The sequence below is a fragment of the Microcebus murinus genome, chromosome 16 (genome assembly GCF_040939455.1).
Source record: "Microcebus murinus isolate Inina chromosome 16, M.murinus_Inina_mat1.0, whole genome shotgun sequence".
NCBI lineage: Eukaryota > Metazoa > Chordata > Mammalia > Primates > Cheirogaleidae > Microcebus > Microcebus murinus.
This window is the reverse complement of record NC_134119.1, coordinates 41,237,383-41,252,970: the sequence shown is the minus strand read 5'-3', so window position 1 is coordinate 41,252,970 and position 15,588 is coordinate 41,237,383. Positions and strand designations below refer to the sequence as shown.

The following is a 15,588-nucleotide window of genomic DNA, read 5'->3' as shown; positions in this document are numbered from 1 at the left end:
TGGGCATGGCCGGGAAAGTGCTTCAAAGGCGTGGGGGCAAATGCTGGTGGCGGAATCAGGACAGCAGGACGGCCGCAAGTCTCCGACCCCTCCCCGCCCAGTGTTTCCGTGAAGCCTTTCTGCTTGGCTCCTGGGGCCCAGTCACCCCTGCGCTGGGAATGAGCCTCAATTATTTCCTCCTGAAAACTTTGGCCATGTGGCCCCGCTGGACCAGTGGAGGCGGGCGAGGTGACAGGGAAAGGGCCGGAAGGACACAAGGTCATAGCGGGGTCAGTGCCTCGGGCACGGGGACAGCGAGAGGGGGACATTTTTCCACGCAATAACAGGAGGGTGGGGTCGGGTGGGGGAGCGTGAGGTCACAGGGGTCACGTTGTGACGCAGCTGGAGCGGAGCTGCGGATTGGCCGGGCAGGCGCAGGGGTTGATGACAAGCTGGTCGTCCGAGCCTCGAGCGGGCCTGGGCTTGGAGGGCCGGACCTCGGGCTGCAGCGCCCCTTGGCTGTGACCACCCTCCTACGGTCACCTCTCAGGGACACCCTCTGGCCCGCGTCCTCCAGTGGGTCCGCTCTGTTCTACCGCTTCCTCTCTCTGCTCCCAATCCCCCCGGCCTCTCCGTTCCTGGCCGCCGCAGTCCTCCGCTTTCCACCGCCACGTCCAGAGATTGCGTGCGCAGCCAGCCCTTCTTTCCAGAGCCTTCGCTTACCTGCTCATCCTCCCTGTGTGTCCTGTTTGCCCGGATGTCCGGATGGCTGCCACAGAGACGGCCGCCTGAGTGCTCCGCGTCGCGGCGCCCGTGAGAAATCGTCCTGCCGGCGCGGACAGAGAGCTGGTTTCACAGCGAGGCCGTTTTTCCTAGTAAGAAAGCCCGCGCCGTTTCCACCGCGGCCTGGGCTGCGGAAGGAGAATTCGCGTGGTGGGGACGGAAGTGGCCACCCGAGAGACGCCCTTAGCAAATACGCCGTCAGATAGCTCAGCTTGGACGGCCAACTCCAGAAACACTCACCAAATGCTTTCACAGAGAGACCACCCAAATGGGGGCGGGGGTGGACGGGTGCTCTTTGTTCCTCACAATGAAATTGGGAAGTTTTCTACTATCTCTCAGTGGTGTCCCCGCTTGTGAGGTCTTCCTCTTCTGGAAATGGAAGGGTTGGGCTTATATCTGAGGTAAGGCCTATATCTAGTCCTAGCGAGTCATCAAAAGTGCTCAGTAAATGAACGCACTCAGAGCTGAGCCCTCTTTTGGCCACATCTGTAGCTCCCAGCAGCCTGAATTCTTCTGAAGGGAGGAGTGATGTTTTTCACATTGATGCTTCTGACATCAGGTTTTTCCTATAAATGCCAAGCAAGTTTTTCCTACAAATGCCAAGTGGGAAACTTTCTAGAAGATTCCCACTCCCATGTAGCCCATTTGTTTATTTATATATTTATTTAATGGTAAAATTTTATTTTTATTTTATTTTGATAGAGTTGGGTACAAGTTGAATTCTGTTACAAATATATATGATACAGTGTAGTCTGGGCTTTTGTACCCATCACCCGAATAGTGTATATTGTACGACATAAGTAATTTTCATCCCTCGCCCCCCTCCTGGCTGCCTCCTTTTGAGTCTCCATTATACCATTCTGTATGCCCTTGGGTAGCCATAGTTTACACTTATAAAAACATATGGCATTTGTTTTTCTGTTTCTGCTTAAATTTATGGTCAGATGATTTTTTAAGTTATAAATGAGCTTAACAACTCTGTAGGATACAAGATCAAACTACAAAAATCAATTGTGTTTCTATATACTAGCAATAGACAAAATGAAATAAAAGTTTCTTTTAAAATAGTATGTCAAAGAATAAAATAGGGATAAATTTAGCAAAACATTTGTAAAGCCAGTACACTGAAAATTATCAAGATCACAGTTCTCCCCCAATTAAACTATAAATTCAAAGCAATCCCTATAAATATCCCAGTAGACATTTTTATTAGAATAGACAAGTTGAATGGAAAATGTATATGGAAATGCAAAGGACTTAAAATAATGAAGACAGTTTTTTTATACAAAAGAATGAAGTTGAAGGACTTATGTACCTGTTTTCAAAACTTACCGTAAAGCTCCAGTAATCAAGACATCATGGTGTTGCCACAAGGTCAGGTATATAGATGAATGAAAATTATTTGAGAGTCCTTAAAAACTGTTTAAATTTATGGCCAGATGATTTTTGATAAAGGTATACAATCTTTTACTAAATGGTGCTGGGACAATTGAATATCCATATGCCAAAAAAGCATTATTACTTCACACAGCACACAAAAGTTAACTGAAAGTGGATTATAAATCCAATGTAAGAGCCAGCACTTTAAAATTTCAATAAGAAATAGGGAAAAATATGCATTACCTTGTGTTGTGAAAAATGTTCTTAGAGACAACATCAAAAGCATAGTCCATAAAAGAAAACATTAAAATAGATATTATAAAAATTATAAAGTTTTACACTTCAAAAGGCACCATTAAGAAAAATAAAACACAAGCCACACACTGGAAGAAGAAATCACAAATAATATATCTGATGATAGACTTGAATCCAGAATATATAAAGAACATGTAAAATTCAACAATAAGAATACAACTAAAAAATGTTCAAGAAGACTTGCATTGACATTTCACTAAAGAAGATATAAGAATGGCTAATGGGCCTATGAATGATGAGCACTTTATGATAATTCTCAACATTATTAAGTATTAAAGAAGTTCAGATTAAAACCATAATGATATACTATTACATACCCACTAAAATGACCACAGTAACACAGAAAATAACAAGTGTTGATGAGAAGCAGAGAAACTGGAATCCCCGCATGTTGTAGGTGGAAGTGTAAAAAGGTACAGCTACCTTGGAAATCAGTTTGGCAGTTTCTTAAACTTAACACACAACCTGGTAAGACCACTTGTGGGAATCTATTTAAGAGAAATGAAAACACGTTCATACAAAGACACGTACATGAATGTTTCTAGCAGTATTGTTCATAATGGCTCAAACTGGAAGCAATCCACATATCCATCAATTGGCAGATGATTAAATAAATGTGGTATATACATACTATGGAATACTATTCAGTAATTAAAAGCACACTACTGATAAGTACTACAGTATGGATGAAACTTAAACATGCTAAGTGAAAGAAGCCAGAGCCCAAAAGTCTACATATGTGTGATTCCATTTATATACAATGTCTAGGAAAGTAAGTTTATAGAGACAAAGCAGGTCAGTATTTGTCTAAGGTTGGGGGTGGGAGAGGGGATTAACTGCAAATGATTGTGAAGGAACTTTTTGCAGGTGACGGAAATGTACTAAAACTGGATTGTGGTGATGCTTGCATAAGTATAAATTTATCAAAACAGTTTGAATTTTACACTTCCAGTGGGCACATTTTATGGTATGCTAATCATACCTCAATCAAGCCGTAAACGTAAAAAGGAAGAAGAAAAAAGTTATTAAGTGGTGTTTCTTTCGGTAAACATTTAAAAAGCTTATTTACATAGTAAGCTTCTGTTACTATAGTTAGGAGCTAAGAAGAAATGGCTTTGGGTTCAACATCAAAAGAGTTTAGTTTGATATGATTTCATATTTAAAAATCAGCTTACCATGTGAACATAATGTTAGGAACAATATTTTTGTTTAATAATAGGGTAAAATGTCTCATGACTTAAATTTTATAAATTTCCTATATTGGATTTATAAGTAAAATACCACTGATCTCATAAGTGCTTAAACCACAAAATTATATGTATAAACTTATATTGAACTAAGTGAAATGATAATAATGGATACCATTTTAAAGGTTTTAATTTTTATAATATTTTTACAAGCTACAAATCATAAGGATTTAATGTTTTAGCTAAATTATAATTTCTCTGTCCTTATCTACCTTTAAGATCTTAGATAAATCATTCAGTTAATTAATAAGTTTTGAAAGCCTGGAAAGTTTCTTAATAAAAAACAGACACAAAACACTTATAAATAATGATAATATCTATTCTTGTTATTTTTGAATGGCAATAGATTAAGGATAAACTATATATATATATCCTCCAGTTGTCCTTAGAGGAAATATATATATATATATAAAATTAATATTCAAAATTATACAACAGAAATAAATATATATGTGAATATGTATATATTCATCTATTTCAATTGTTAATATGTGTTGATGGAGAAAAATAGTAAAACAATTCTTGTTTTTTAATTTAGTTCTTTTTGTGTCTGGAAAAAGAGTTATTTTGATTAAAGATGATATGTAATATAAATATTATATAATCACATTTATAATATATAAATTATGTTTATGATATATAACATATTTTATGATATATTTATATTTAATATGAAGACATTTGATTTAAATAATTATATAAGGTATGATAATTAGAGAAATAAAAATATGTATACAAGAAATTAGATAGGATTTCCTTCTTATTTAAGACATTAATAGTTTATCCATAGGATACATTTAATGATACATATATATTATTTAATATGCTGATTAGTTAATTATTTGTTAAAGCTATAGGGAATTTTAATAATTACCGATTTTTATATTTTTATATCTGTGTATGTCTAAATATATAAGTCCTTTCCTCCAAATTATTATATAGTCATAAAGCAGAAACAAAATGAGTGACATTTTTATTTTAAATGACCGGGCTATTTTATGCTTATGTGGAAGTTTCTTCATGTAATTCTGTTAAATTTTGGTTATTGTTTTTTACACTGTTACATCAGTTTTTTTTTTTGTTGTTGTTTTTTTTTTGAGACAGAGTCTCACTTTGTTGCCCAGGCTAGAGTGAGTGCCGTGGCATTAGCCTGGCTCACAGCAACCTCAATCTCCGGGGCTCAGCGATCCTACTGCCTCAGCCTCCCGAGTAGCTGGGACTACAGGCATGCGCCACCATGCCCGGCTAATTTTTTGTATATATATTTTTAGTTGGTCAATTAATTTCTTTCTATTTTTGGTAGAGACGGGGTCTCGCTCAGGCTGGTTTCGAACTCCTGACCTTGAGCAATCCGCCCGCCTCGGCCTCCCAAAGTGCTAGGATTACAGGCGTGAGCCACCGCGCCCGGCCACATCAGTTTTTTTAAAAAAAGTCTTGTTTGCTTTTTGTAATTTATTTTCAATTACAGTTGTTATTTACACTGTTTATAAAGTGTTGTCTAAAATTATTTCTGACATTAGTTATGATTTATATCATGTCTTCTGTAACTACTATTTTTTGTTTTACCCTTCCAAAATTCAGAACAGTAATTTAGCTCTACAAAATAAAGGAAAATGGGAATAATTAAGTTTGTTAAAACTCTTCAGGTTTTAAATAATTCAAAACCGTTATGAGAGCCATTGTCCTGATTCAACCTTGGTATTTAAAAACAAAAAAAACAGTAAGTTTTACTTCCCTCTGTGCAAAAAATAAAATATTCCAAACCTGGAAAATCCAAAAGAGAGTTGATCTTAAGTTAATTATATATTAGTAAAAAGTATTAATAAAAGTATGTTTTAATAACTGTGTAATTTTCCAGTTAAAAGAAGCATGCTCCTACTTAAACATAAATACTGAAATATAAACTATCAGATTTTTGTCTGGGATTCTAGGCTCACAAATCCTTTTTTCACTTTTTGTTCATGAAAATTCTGACCAAGTGCTGACTGAGGTATGTGGGAATCATTAGAGACCTCCTGCTTTTTTCAGTATTTTGTTAGATCTAGTGGCCAAGCCATATCCACCTTGTTTGGGATCTATAACAGCAATAGAAAAATGTATGAAAACTTCCTTTGATTTAGTCCCAGAGTTTCCACTACACTTACTGGTTCCTCTCCTACACACACTCTTCTACCGACAGTCACCTGACATCCTATGAAATGTCCCTGCTCTCTTCTTCAGAGGTCCTATCCATTGCTGCATTACTCTGAACCCAGCCACCCTCCGTCCTTCACCTGAAGAAAGAACCCAACAATTGCTTGCCATCATTTTGGAAACTATTCAAAATAATTTAAACCTTATAGACAAAACAGCCATGATTTTAATGTGGTTTTATGTGGTGAATACTTTTAAAAAAACTAAACATTATGAAGCTGAGTATGCTATCAGAAACTTAAATCAGGCCTTGAAATACAGGCTTCTTGCAGAAATAAAATAATTCCCGATGGTTACATTAATTGCCATCATCCAGATATATCAATTGCCAAAAGATAAAGAAATAACTTTTATTATGCTAGGTATGCCTTTAGGCTAGTTCACGACTATGAAATGCTTTAGAAACAAGAGTTGTCCTATTATAAGATGGTGAATTAAAAGCCTAATGTTTCTATAAGCCATGCTCCCTAGACAAGCAGCTCATTAGCAACATCACAGAAATGGTAGAGGTCATTGATTTACATCCAGAAACCTGACTTTGTTTGGCCTTAGCCAAAAGGGGGCACTAAGAAAGAAAGAGGCAACCTCTAATATTTGGAAACTCACCTAGCACTATTAGGATTTGACGTTGCTAGGGGTAGACCAGGTATTCGTAGCAAGGTGATAATATTTTTCTGCTGAATGTAAACAATTTCACAGAGCACCAGCTTTACAAGAGGCTGCATAAGGATGGTTGTGGATCAAGACAAAAAGAAGAAGACTCTACAATCATGTTTGCATGAACTAAAATAAAATCTTAAGCCCCTGAGCTGTGATGGAATGGACACCCTCCTGGCAAAGGGAACTGCAGAAAAAACGTAAGGCTCAGATACTGGCTGTGAAACGGTAGGTCAGACCTGCATCCTGATACACCTCTATCTTTTTGGAGACATTATAACAGTGAGACGCCGAATCATTAACAGACCTAAGGCTATAGAAGGCAAAGCTTAAACCAAACCTGTAGGCCTTCAATTTACATAAAGATCACTTGAGTTTTGGTAAACATCCAGTGGCTTGTCTCTGATGAACATATTTCTTAAGTTAAAAATTTTCAAGCCTTAAGACGAAGCTTCATTCTTTAACCACTTCGGTACCAGAGTTGACTTATAGTCGATGGCCACAGATGAACGCGCACAGCCGACCGTCGACTTTAGCGTTAATAACAAAACTTCTACAACAGTACTCCGAATCGAGGCAATACAACCCTTGTACTGCATCAGAAAATCTCATGCGTTTTAGAAAAAGACATTTTCCGGCATCTTACAGTAGTGATAAAACAAAAAGGAAAAATCCATTAAGAAGATATATCGTATGCTCAAAAAGTAATAAAAGGCATAGTACTAGATACTATTGTAAACAATGTAGGCCAGGTGCGGTGGCTCACGCCTGTAATCCTAGCACTCTGGGAGGCCGAGGCAGGCAGATTGCTCAAGGTCAGGAGTTCAAAATCAGCCTGAGCAAGAGCGAGACCCTGTCTCTACTATAAATAGAAAGAAATTAATTGGCCAACTAATATATAAAAAAGAAAAAAAAAACAATGTAATGTTGGCCTATGTGTAGCCCCATGCTTCAAAATTTATCATACCAAAGACTAAAATTTATCGTAATATTCAAAAACTTGCCTTCTTTATGATATGAATGAAATAAAACTTAATTTTGAATTGACTTTTCTAATTTTTCATTTATCAAAATAAAATTGTGAACATTTAAAAATAACGTAATGAAAACATATATGTATATGTTACCTATTCTGATTTACATTACAAGTAAAGCTGCCTGTAGAGTAAAACAAGCTTTCAGTGCTTTAAAGCTTTCCTCATCACGAGTCTGTTTTGCTCTTGTGTGATGAGGAAAGCTTTAAAGCACTGAAAGCTTGTTTTACTTTACAAGTTTGTGTACAGCACAGACTATCGTCCGGACTGTGAGTGCCGGCTGTGGGCAAGGTTTCCCGGCCGGTGAGCGCCGTACCGAAGTGGTTAACCAGTTAGAAGTAAAAGAAGTAAAAGTGCACATATAACATATAAGAACACACTTTAAGACGTACTGCCACTTCAGGCAAAACAAATACATGCCCCCCCCCCACATACTAACTTACGGACTTATTTGAAATTCCTACCTGCATGAACACATGCAACCAACTGTACCACAGTAGTCTGGGCACATCTTCTCAGGACGTCCTGAGGCCATGTGCTCCAGGTGAGTCAGTCACACATACTCAGATCAGAATAAACCTCCTTAATTATTTTAAAGAGTTTGGGTTTTTTTCTTTTGACAAGATGGTGCTCACACCTGAGGTTAAAAGAAGACTCAGGATTCCGGGAAGGAGTAGCCCAGCGTCAGCGACAGGTAGCAGCATGGCCCCCTTGAGCCACCCGACTCCGAGCTTTCCCTTGGAATGAGCTGGTAAGTCCTCCTGAATCCCCGGATGTCACAATCTTGGTTGATAGTCCTGGTTTTGGCCTAGCTGTTGATTCGTTTTGTAGGAAGTTGTTTTCAATAGTCTTAATTTTGACTTGGAGGTGCACTCTAAGGGGTCTTCTCCATTCATCGCCTCTTCCTCCCAGATTTCTCTGAATTGGTTTTTCTGGCCATTTGTGAAATGAAAGAGGAAACCGAACTGTCCTGTTTGTAGATAAATGAGAGACTGAGTTCCTCAGCTCCGAAGACAAAGGGCATTTTACTCGTCCCAGCCAAAGGCGCGCCTGGGTGACTGCGGGTACAAGTGGGACTGCCTGGGTGACTGCGGGTACAAGTGGGACTGCCTGGGTGGACTGCCCGTGGTGTGACGTGGCCCCATAGGGAATCCTCAGCAAGATTAATTAAAAGAAGGCTCATCCAGGAAACGCACATAAGAGCTGATCACTCGGCGTTTTGAGCCCTCTCAGAGGCGTTAGACCCCTGGAGAGAGAACCTGAGACACACGTGAGAGGCGGGAAACGACTCAGCGGTGAAACCCTGTGCCGTCCTGCCCACAATCAGCACACTCTGATCCACGACACTGACCCCTAGACCACAGTTCGGTTGCTTCTTGTAAAGAAAAATGGGAAACCATTCCTATAACCGTGAGGAAAGACAAGGAGAACGATCCCATCTGGGCACCCTGGTTGGTTTACAGCACCTTTCACAAGTCTGTGCATGAAGGGAAAGATTCAAAGGCATGCCCGGTATGCTAGGACTGCAGCTGGTGATGGCCAATTCTTGTGCACATGTTTTAACTGAAGGGCAAATTGCATCCAGGAAAATTCAGAGCTCAAGTTGTCAACCTGCCACTATGAATTTAAAATGTCCAGTCTCTCAAGCTCTCTGTCTCTCTGTTCCCTATTCTGCCAACTCTGAACCCCCTAATTTTACCTACTGCTGTTGAGATAGACTCAAAGTTTATGCTATTCTTTTTTTTTTTTATTCTTCCAATTTCTTTTTCTTTTTTTTTCAACGTAGCATACATACTTAGATACACCTAAAATACGCTATTCTTAATGCAAAGCTACCTGGAAATCTTACAGTCAGTTCAAGCTAAAATACAAAGATTGAACACTCTTTTTCCGTTAAAGAAAAGGGAAAGAAAGGATAAGGGGGCTTTTTAAAATCAGACTGCCACCAAACCATTTGATCCAACACTTTGGTACACAGGCTTAAGCAGGTTAGTCCTCAGGGCAACTAAAGTTCAGACATACAAAAGAGACCAGTTTTGTCAGAGGCAGTTCGGGTCCAGTGATCTTTTGTAAACTGATGAGTTCCTCTCAGAAGCTCAGGGCTAGAGTTGTCAGGTGAAAGGTATTGGAACTTTGTGTGTCTTTGCCTGTGTGTGTTTGTGGGGCGGGGGTGCACTTGTGTGGGGTCATGTGTGTGCCCGTGTTTAGGTTTCTTTGATAAATGTCCACATATTATGTGTTTTGTCTGCATGGTACCAGACCGGCTTATAAGTCAATTGGCACTGCTAACTTACTTAAAAGGAAGCCAATTTTTTCTGTATTTCCTGTGAATTCAGTAAACTTTGGTGAGTAAGTTGGCTCATTTAAACATGAAAAGTGTGAATGGTGAAGTGAAAGTGGAAATTCTTTCAAATTGTTGGCATCCTTTTTTGCCTAGGGTCTTGGACCTTTTGATGTGCTTAAAATGTCAGTGTTTGAGACAAAGGTCATACAACTGTAAACCTGGCCAAAGGCAAAATGGTCTGTGCCTATATCATTACTGAGAAGTTATGGGAATTGAATATTGCCAGTCTCATGGTAATGGCTAAATTTCCTGAGTGCCGGCATGGCCCCCTTGGGCGCCCCAACTGCTGCGAGCTTTCGCTGGGGCTGAACTGCTTAGTCCTCCTGAGCCAGCGGCCCTCGGGATCTTGGTCGACGGTCCTGATTTATTGTCAGCTGGCGATACTTTGTCTAGGAAGTTATTTTGTGGGGTCCACATTTTGACTTGGAGGTGCACTCTAAAGGGTCTTCTCCACTCATTGCCTCTTCCTCCCAGAATTCTCTGAATTGGCTTTTCTGTGCATTTGTGAAATGAAAGAGGAAACCTAACTGTCCTGTTTGTAGATAAATGAGAGACTGAGTTCCTCAGCTCCGAAGACAAAGGGCATTTTACTCGCCCCAGCCAAAGGCTTCCCTGGGTGACTGCGGGTGCAAGTGGGACTGCCTGGGTGACTGTGGGTGCAAGTGGGACTGCCTGGGTGACTGCGGGTGCAAGTGGGACTGCCTGGGTGACTGCCCATGGCGTGACGTGGCCCCATAGGGAATCCTCAGCAAGGTTAATTAAAAGAAGGCTCATCCAGGAAACGCACATAAGAGCTGATCACTCGGCGTTTTGAGCCCTCTCAGAGGTGTTAGACCCCTGGAGAGAGAACCTGAGACACACGTGAGAGGCGGGAAACGACTCAGCGGTGAAACCCTGTGCCGTCCTGCCCACAATCAGCACACTCTGATCCACAACAATGACCCCTAGACCACAGTTCGGTTGCTTCTTGTAAAGAAAAATGGGAAACCAATCCTCTAACCGTGAGGAAAGACAAGGAGAACGATCCCATCTGGGCACCCTGGTTGGTTTACAGCACCTTTCACAAGTCTGTGCATAAAGGGAAAAATTCAAAGGCATGCCTGGTATGCTAGGACTGCAGCTGGTGATGGCCAATTCTTGTGCACATGTTTTAACTGAAGGGCAAATTGCATCCAGGAAAATTCAGAGCTCAAGTGGTCAACCTGCCACTATGAATTTAAAATGTCCAGTCTCAAGTTCTCTGTCTCTCTGTTCCCTATTCTGCCAACTCTGAACCCCTAATTTTACCTACTGCTGTTGAGATAGACTCAGAGTTTATGCTATTCTTAATGCACAGCTACCTGGAGATCTTACAGTCAGTTCAAGCTAAAACACAAAGATTGAACACTCTTTTTCTGTTAAAGAAAAGAAAAAGACAGGATAAAGGGGGCTTTTTAAAATCAGACTGCCACCAAACCATTTGATCCAACACTTTGGTACACAGGCTTCATTAGGTTAGGCCTCAGGACAACTAAGGTTCATACATACAAAAGAGGCCAGTTTTGTCAGAGGCTGTTGAGGTCCAGTAATCTTTTGTAAACAGGGGAGTTCCTCTCAGAAGCTCAGGGCTAGAGTTGTCAGGTGAAGCTATTGGAAGTTTGTGTGTCTCTGCCTGTGTGTGAGGGCACGTGTGCTTGTGTGGGGTCATGTGTGTGCCTGTGTTTAGGTTTCTTTTGTGGATGTCCACGTATTATGTGTTTTGTCTGCAGAGTACCAGACCGGCTTATAAGTCAATTAGCACTCCTAACTTACTTAAAAGGAAGCCAAATTCCTCTGTGTTTCTTGTGAATTCAGTAAAGTTTGGTAAATAAGTTGGCTTATTTAACCAAGAAAAGTGTGAATAGTGAAGTGAAAGTGGAAATTCTTTCAAATTGTTGGCATCCATTTTTGCCTTTTGATGTGCTTAAAATGTCAGTGTTTGAGACAAAGGTCATACAACTGTCAACCTGGCCAAAAGCAAAATGGTCTGTGCCTATATCATTACTGATAAGTTATGGGAATTGAATATTGTCAGTTTCATGGTAATGGCTAAATTTCCTGAGTGCCGGCATGGCCCCCTTGGGCGCCCCGACTGCCGAGAGCTTTTGCTTGAGCTGAACTGTTTAGTCCTCCTGAGCCAGCGGCCCTCGGGATCTTGACTGATGCTCCTGGTTTCTTCTAAGCTGGCAATACTTTGTCTAGGAAGTTATTTTGTGGGGTCCACATTTTGACTTGGAGGTGCACTCTAAAGGGTCTTCTCCACTCATTGCCTCTTCCTCCCAAATTTCTCTGAATTGGCTTTTCTGGCCATTTGTGACATGAAAGAGGAAACCGAACTGTCCTGTTTGTAGATAAATGAGAGACTGAGTTCCTCAGCTCCGAAGACAAAGGGCATTTTACTCGCCCCAGCCAAAGGCTCGCCTGGGTGACTGCGGGTGCAAGTGGGACTGCCTGGGTGACTGCCTGTGGCGTGACGTGGCCCCATAGGGAATCCTCAGCAAGATTAATTAAAAGAAGGCGCTCCAAGAAATGTGTGACCATCAAAAAAAGAAAAAAAAAAAAAAAAAAAAAAAAAGAAGGCTCATCCAGGAAACGCACATAAGAGCTGATCACTCGGCGTTTTGAGCCCTCTCAGAGGTGTTAGACCCCTGGAGAGAGAACCTGAGACACACGTGAGAGGCAGGAAACGACTCAGCGGTGAAACCCTGTGCCGTCCTGCCCACAATCAGCACACTCTGATCCACGACACTGACCCCTAGACCACAGTTCGGTTGCTTCTTGTAAAGAAAAATGGGAAACCAATCCTCTAACCGTGAGGAAAGACAAGGAGAACGATCCCATCTGGGCACCCTGGTTGGTTTACAGCACCTTTCACAAGTCTGTGCATAAAGGGAAAGATTCAAAGGCATGCCTGGTATGCTAGGACTGCAGCTGGTGATGGCCAATTCTTGTGCACATGTTTTAACTGAAGGGCAAATTGCATCCAGGAAAATTCAGAGCTCAAGTGGTCAACCTGCCACTATGAATTTAAAATGTCTAGTCTCTCGAGCTCTCTGTTTCTCTGTTCCCTATTCTGCCAACACTGAACCCCTAATTTTACCTACTGCTGTTGAGATAGACTCAGAGTTTATGCTATTCTTAATGCAAAGCTACCTGGAGATCTTACAGTCAGTTCAAGCTAAAACACAAAGATTGAACACTCTTTTTCTGTTAAAGAAAAGAAAAAGACAGTATAAAGGGGGCTTTTTAAAATCAGACTGCCACCAAACCATTTGATCCAACACTTTGGTACACAGGCTTCATTAGGTTAGGCCTCAGGACAACTAAGGTTCATACATACAAAAGAGGCCAGTTTTGTCAGAGGCAGTTGAGGTCCAGTGATCTTTTGTAAACAGGGGAGTTCCTCTCAGAAGCTCAGGGCTAGCGTTGTGAGGTGAAAGGTATTGGAACTTTGTGTGTCCTTGCCTGTGTGTGTGTGTGTGTGTGTGTGTGTGTGTGTGTGTGTGTGTGTGTGTGTGTATGGGCATGCACGCTGGTGTAGGGTCATGTATGTGCCTGTGTTTAGGTTTCTTTTGTGGATGTCCACGTATTATGTGTTTTGTCTGCAGGGTACTGGACCAGCTTATAAGTCAATTAGCACTCCCAACTTACTTAAAAGGAAGCCAAATTCTTCTGTATTTCCTGTGAATTTAGTAAACTTTGGTGAATAAGTTGGCTTATTTAAAAAAGAAAAGTATGGATGGTGCAGTGAAAGTGGAAATCCTTTGACATTGTGTGCAGTCCTGCCCACAATGGGCACACTCTGATCCACTACACTGACCCCCAGACTACAGTCCAGTTGCTTCTTGTAAGGAATAATTGGAAGATAACCCTGTGAATTTGAGGCCAGAGGAGCTTTTAATTAGAATATATCTGATAATTAATTAGGTTAAATCTAATTAAAGTGGAATATCTGTCTTGGTCATGAAGATAGTAGCAGTAAATGGATATGCTACAATCCATGCTACTCAAGTGTTTAATAATTCACAGATCTTTCTGTGTTCTATTCCTTTGTTTTTGTGTGTGTGTGTGTGTTTTTTTATTGAGAAATATTTCTTAAATTGCTCTGGAAGATCTGAGAGCCACACCCAAGACGCAGTTAAAAATAGGATCCTTAATTTGTCCTTAGTACTCTACTTCACCTACCTATGCATGTATAAGTTTTAGATCTTTGTCTCAGCAAACAGTTACAGAAATTGCAAAAATTTACTAACAGCTAATTGTTGCCTAGCTAGTAATTGCTTAAAACAGTAAAATAGGCTAAGATTTATAGTCAGATTAAAATATAATAATTTTAAGATCCATCAAAGAATAATTTTTCATAAGAGATATCTGCTTCTGTTTGTATATCTATATCTCTTTGTATCTATATATGTTATGTGTTTATGATATTTTGCTACCAATATATACAATGGTACTCTAATTGATTATCTTAGAAATAATTACTACATCAAATATTTTATCAAGAAAATAGAAACTGATTTAAATGACTTTTTAGTGTATGTGACTTTAATAGTACAATATTTGACCTCTGCTCCACTTTTTTTTTGAATTCTGTTTCACTCCACAATTTCTGTTACATTCACCTTCACAGGGAGAATATTAACATGGACCTGAATACTTAGAGATACTGTGAATGTCCTTTACTATTCTCTCAAATTCTCACAGCTGATTCGTACTTTAACATTCACCCAAGGATCCACTCTTTTTCCATACTTGTTCAGTATATAGACAATGTTTTACTCTGTAAACTGGGTGTCCTCTTAGACCTCCTCATTCTTTGAAAGACTCTGAGTGAGGCCAGAAAGCCTCTAGGTGCAAACTCCAGAGGGTACAGACAACTGTTACTTACTCAGGACATAAAATATTTCAGGGCACTGAAAAGCTCACCCCAAAATTCCTTGAGTCAGTTTTGGTATAGCCCTCATTAGAGATTACACACTGATAAAAGGAAATGTTGCCACTATTTACACAGACTCCAAAGATGCCTCTGGAGGCAGGTGATCTCCTATTGCCAGGGTGTCTGGAGACTGCTGGGATTTAAGTGAACACGCTAGATACACACACTAACTAATATGCTTGAAGCATGTCATCAACAGGTGAAAGGAGCATGGCTTCCACCAACTCACAGGCTTTGCCATCCTTTTTGACTGAGAGATCATGTTATATGAAAATTTTTAGAGAAAGACATGTGCTGTCATCTCTCCGGGAAGGCCCCTATGAAGTACTGTTGACCACCTACACCGCCATCAAAATAAAAGAAAAATTTTCCTGGAGTCATGTGAGCTACACCAAACTGTATGGAGGCAGTTGGAAGCCCACCCCTACAGGTGCCCTGACTGTAAGGATTTCCAAGGCTGGTTCCCGGGTCCCTGAAGCAGACATCTTCACAAAGTAGACAGGTTTGTCCCACGATCTTGGATCGAGAAACCACATTTTTTATCTAAAAACTGCTTTTTTTCTGGTTCTTTTTTCTCTTTTTATCCCCTCCCCACAAAAAGGCTCCTTTATAAACACTTTTTCTTTTAATCCTCCCTGTTGGAGGATTGCACGTTGGAAGCTGAGTGGAGATTGCCTCAACCTTTCCCAATTTCCCTTT

General features: G+C 40.4%; 1 long non-coding RNA gene across 1 annotated transcript; it reads left to right on the top strand.

The window, feature by feature from the left end:
• Window positions 1–431: 431 nt before the first annotated feature.
• Window positions 432–15,364, top strand: LOC142876900 (uncharacterized). Its single transcript, XR_012923752.1, has 4 exons — window positions 432–854; window positions 6,597–6,754; window positions 8,213–8,339; window positions 15,171–15,364. It is a non-coding gene; the product is annotated as an uncharacterized LOC142876900 (long non-coding RNA).
• Window positions 15,365–15,588: the final 224 nt, after the last annotated feature.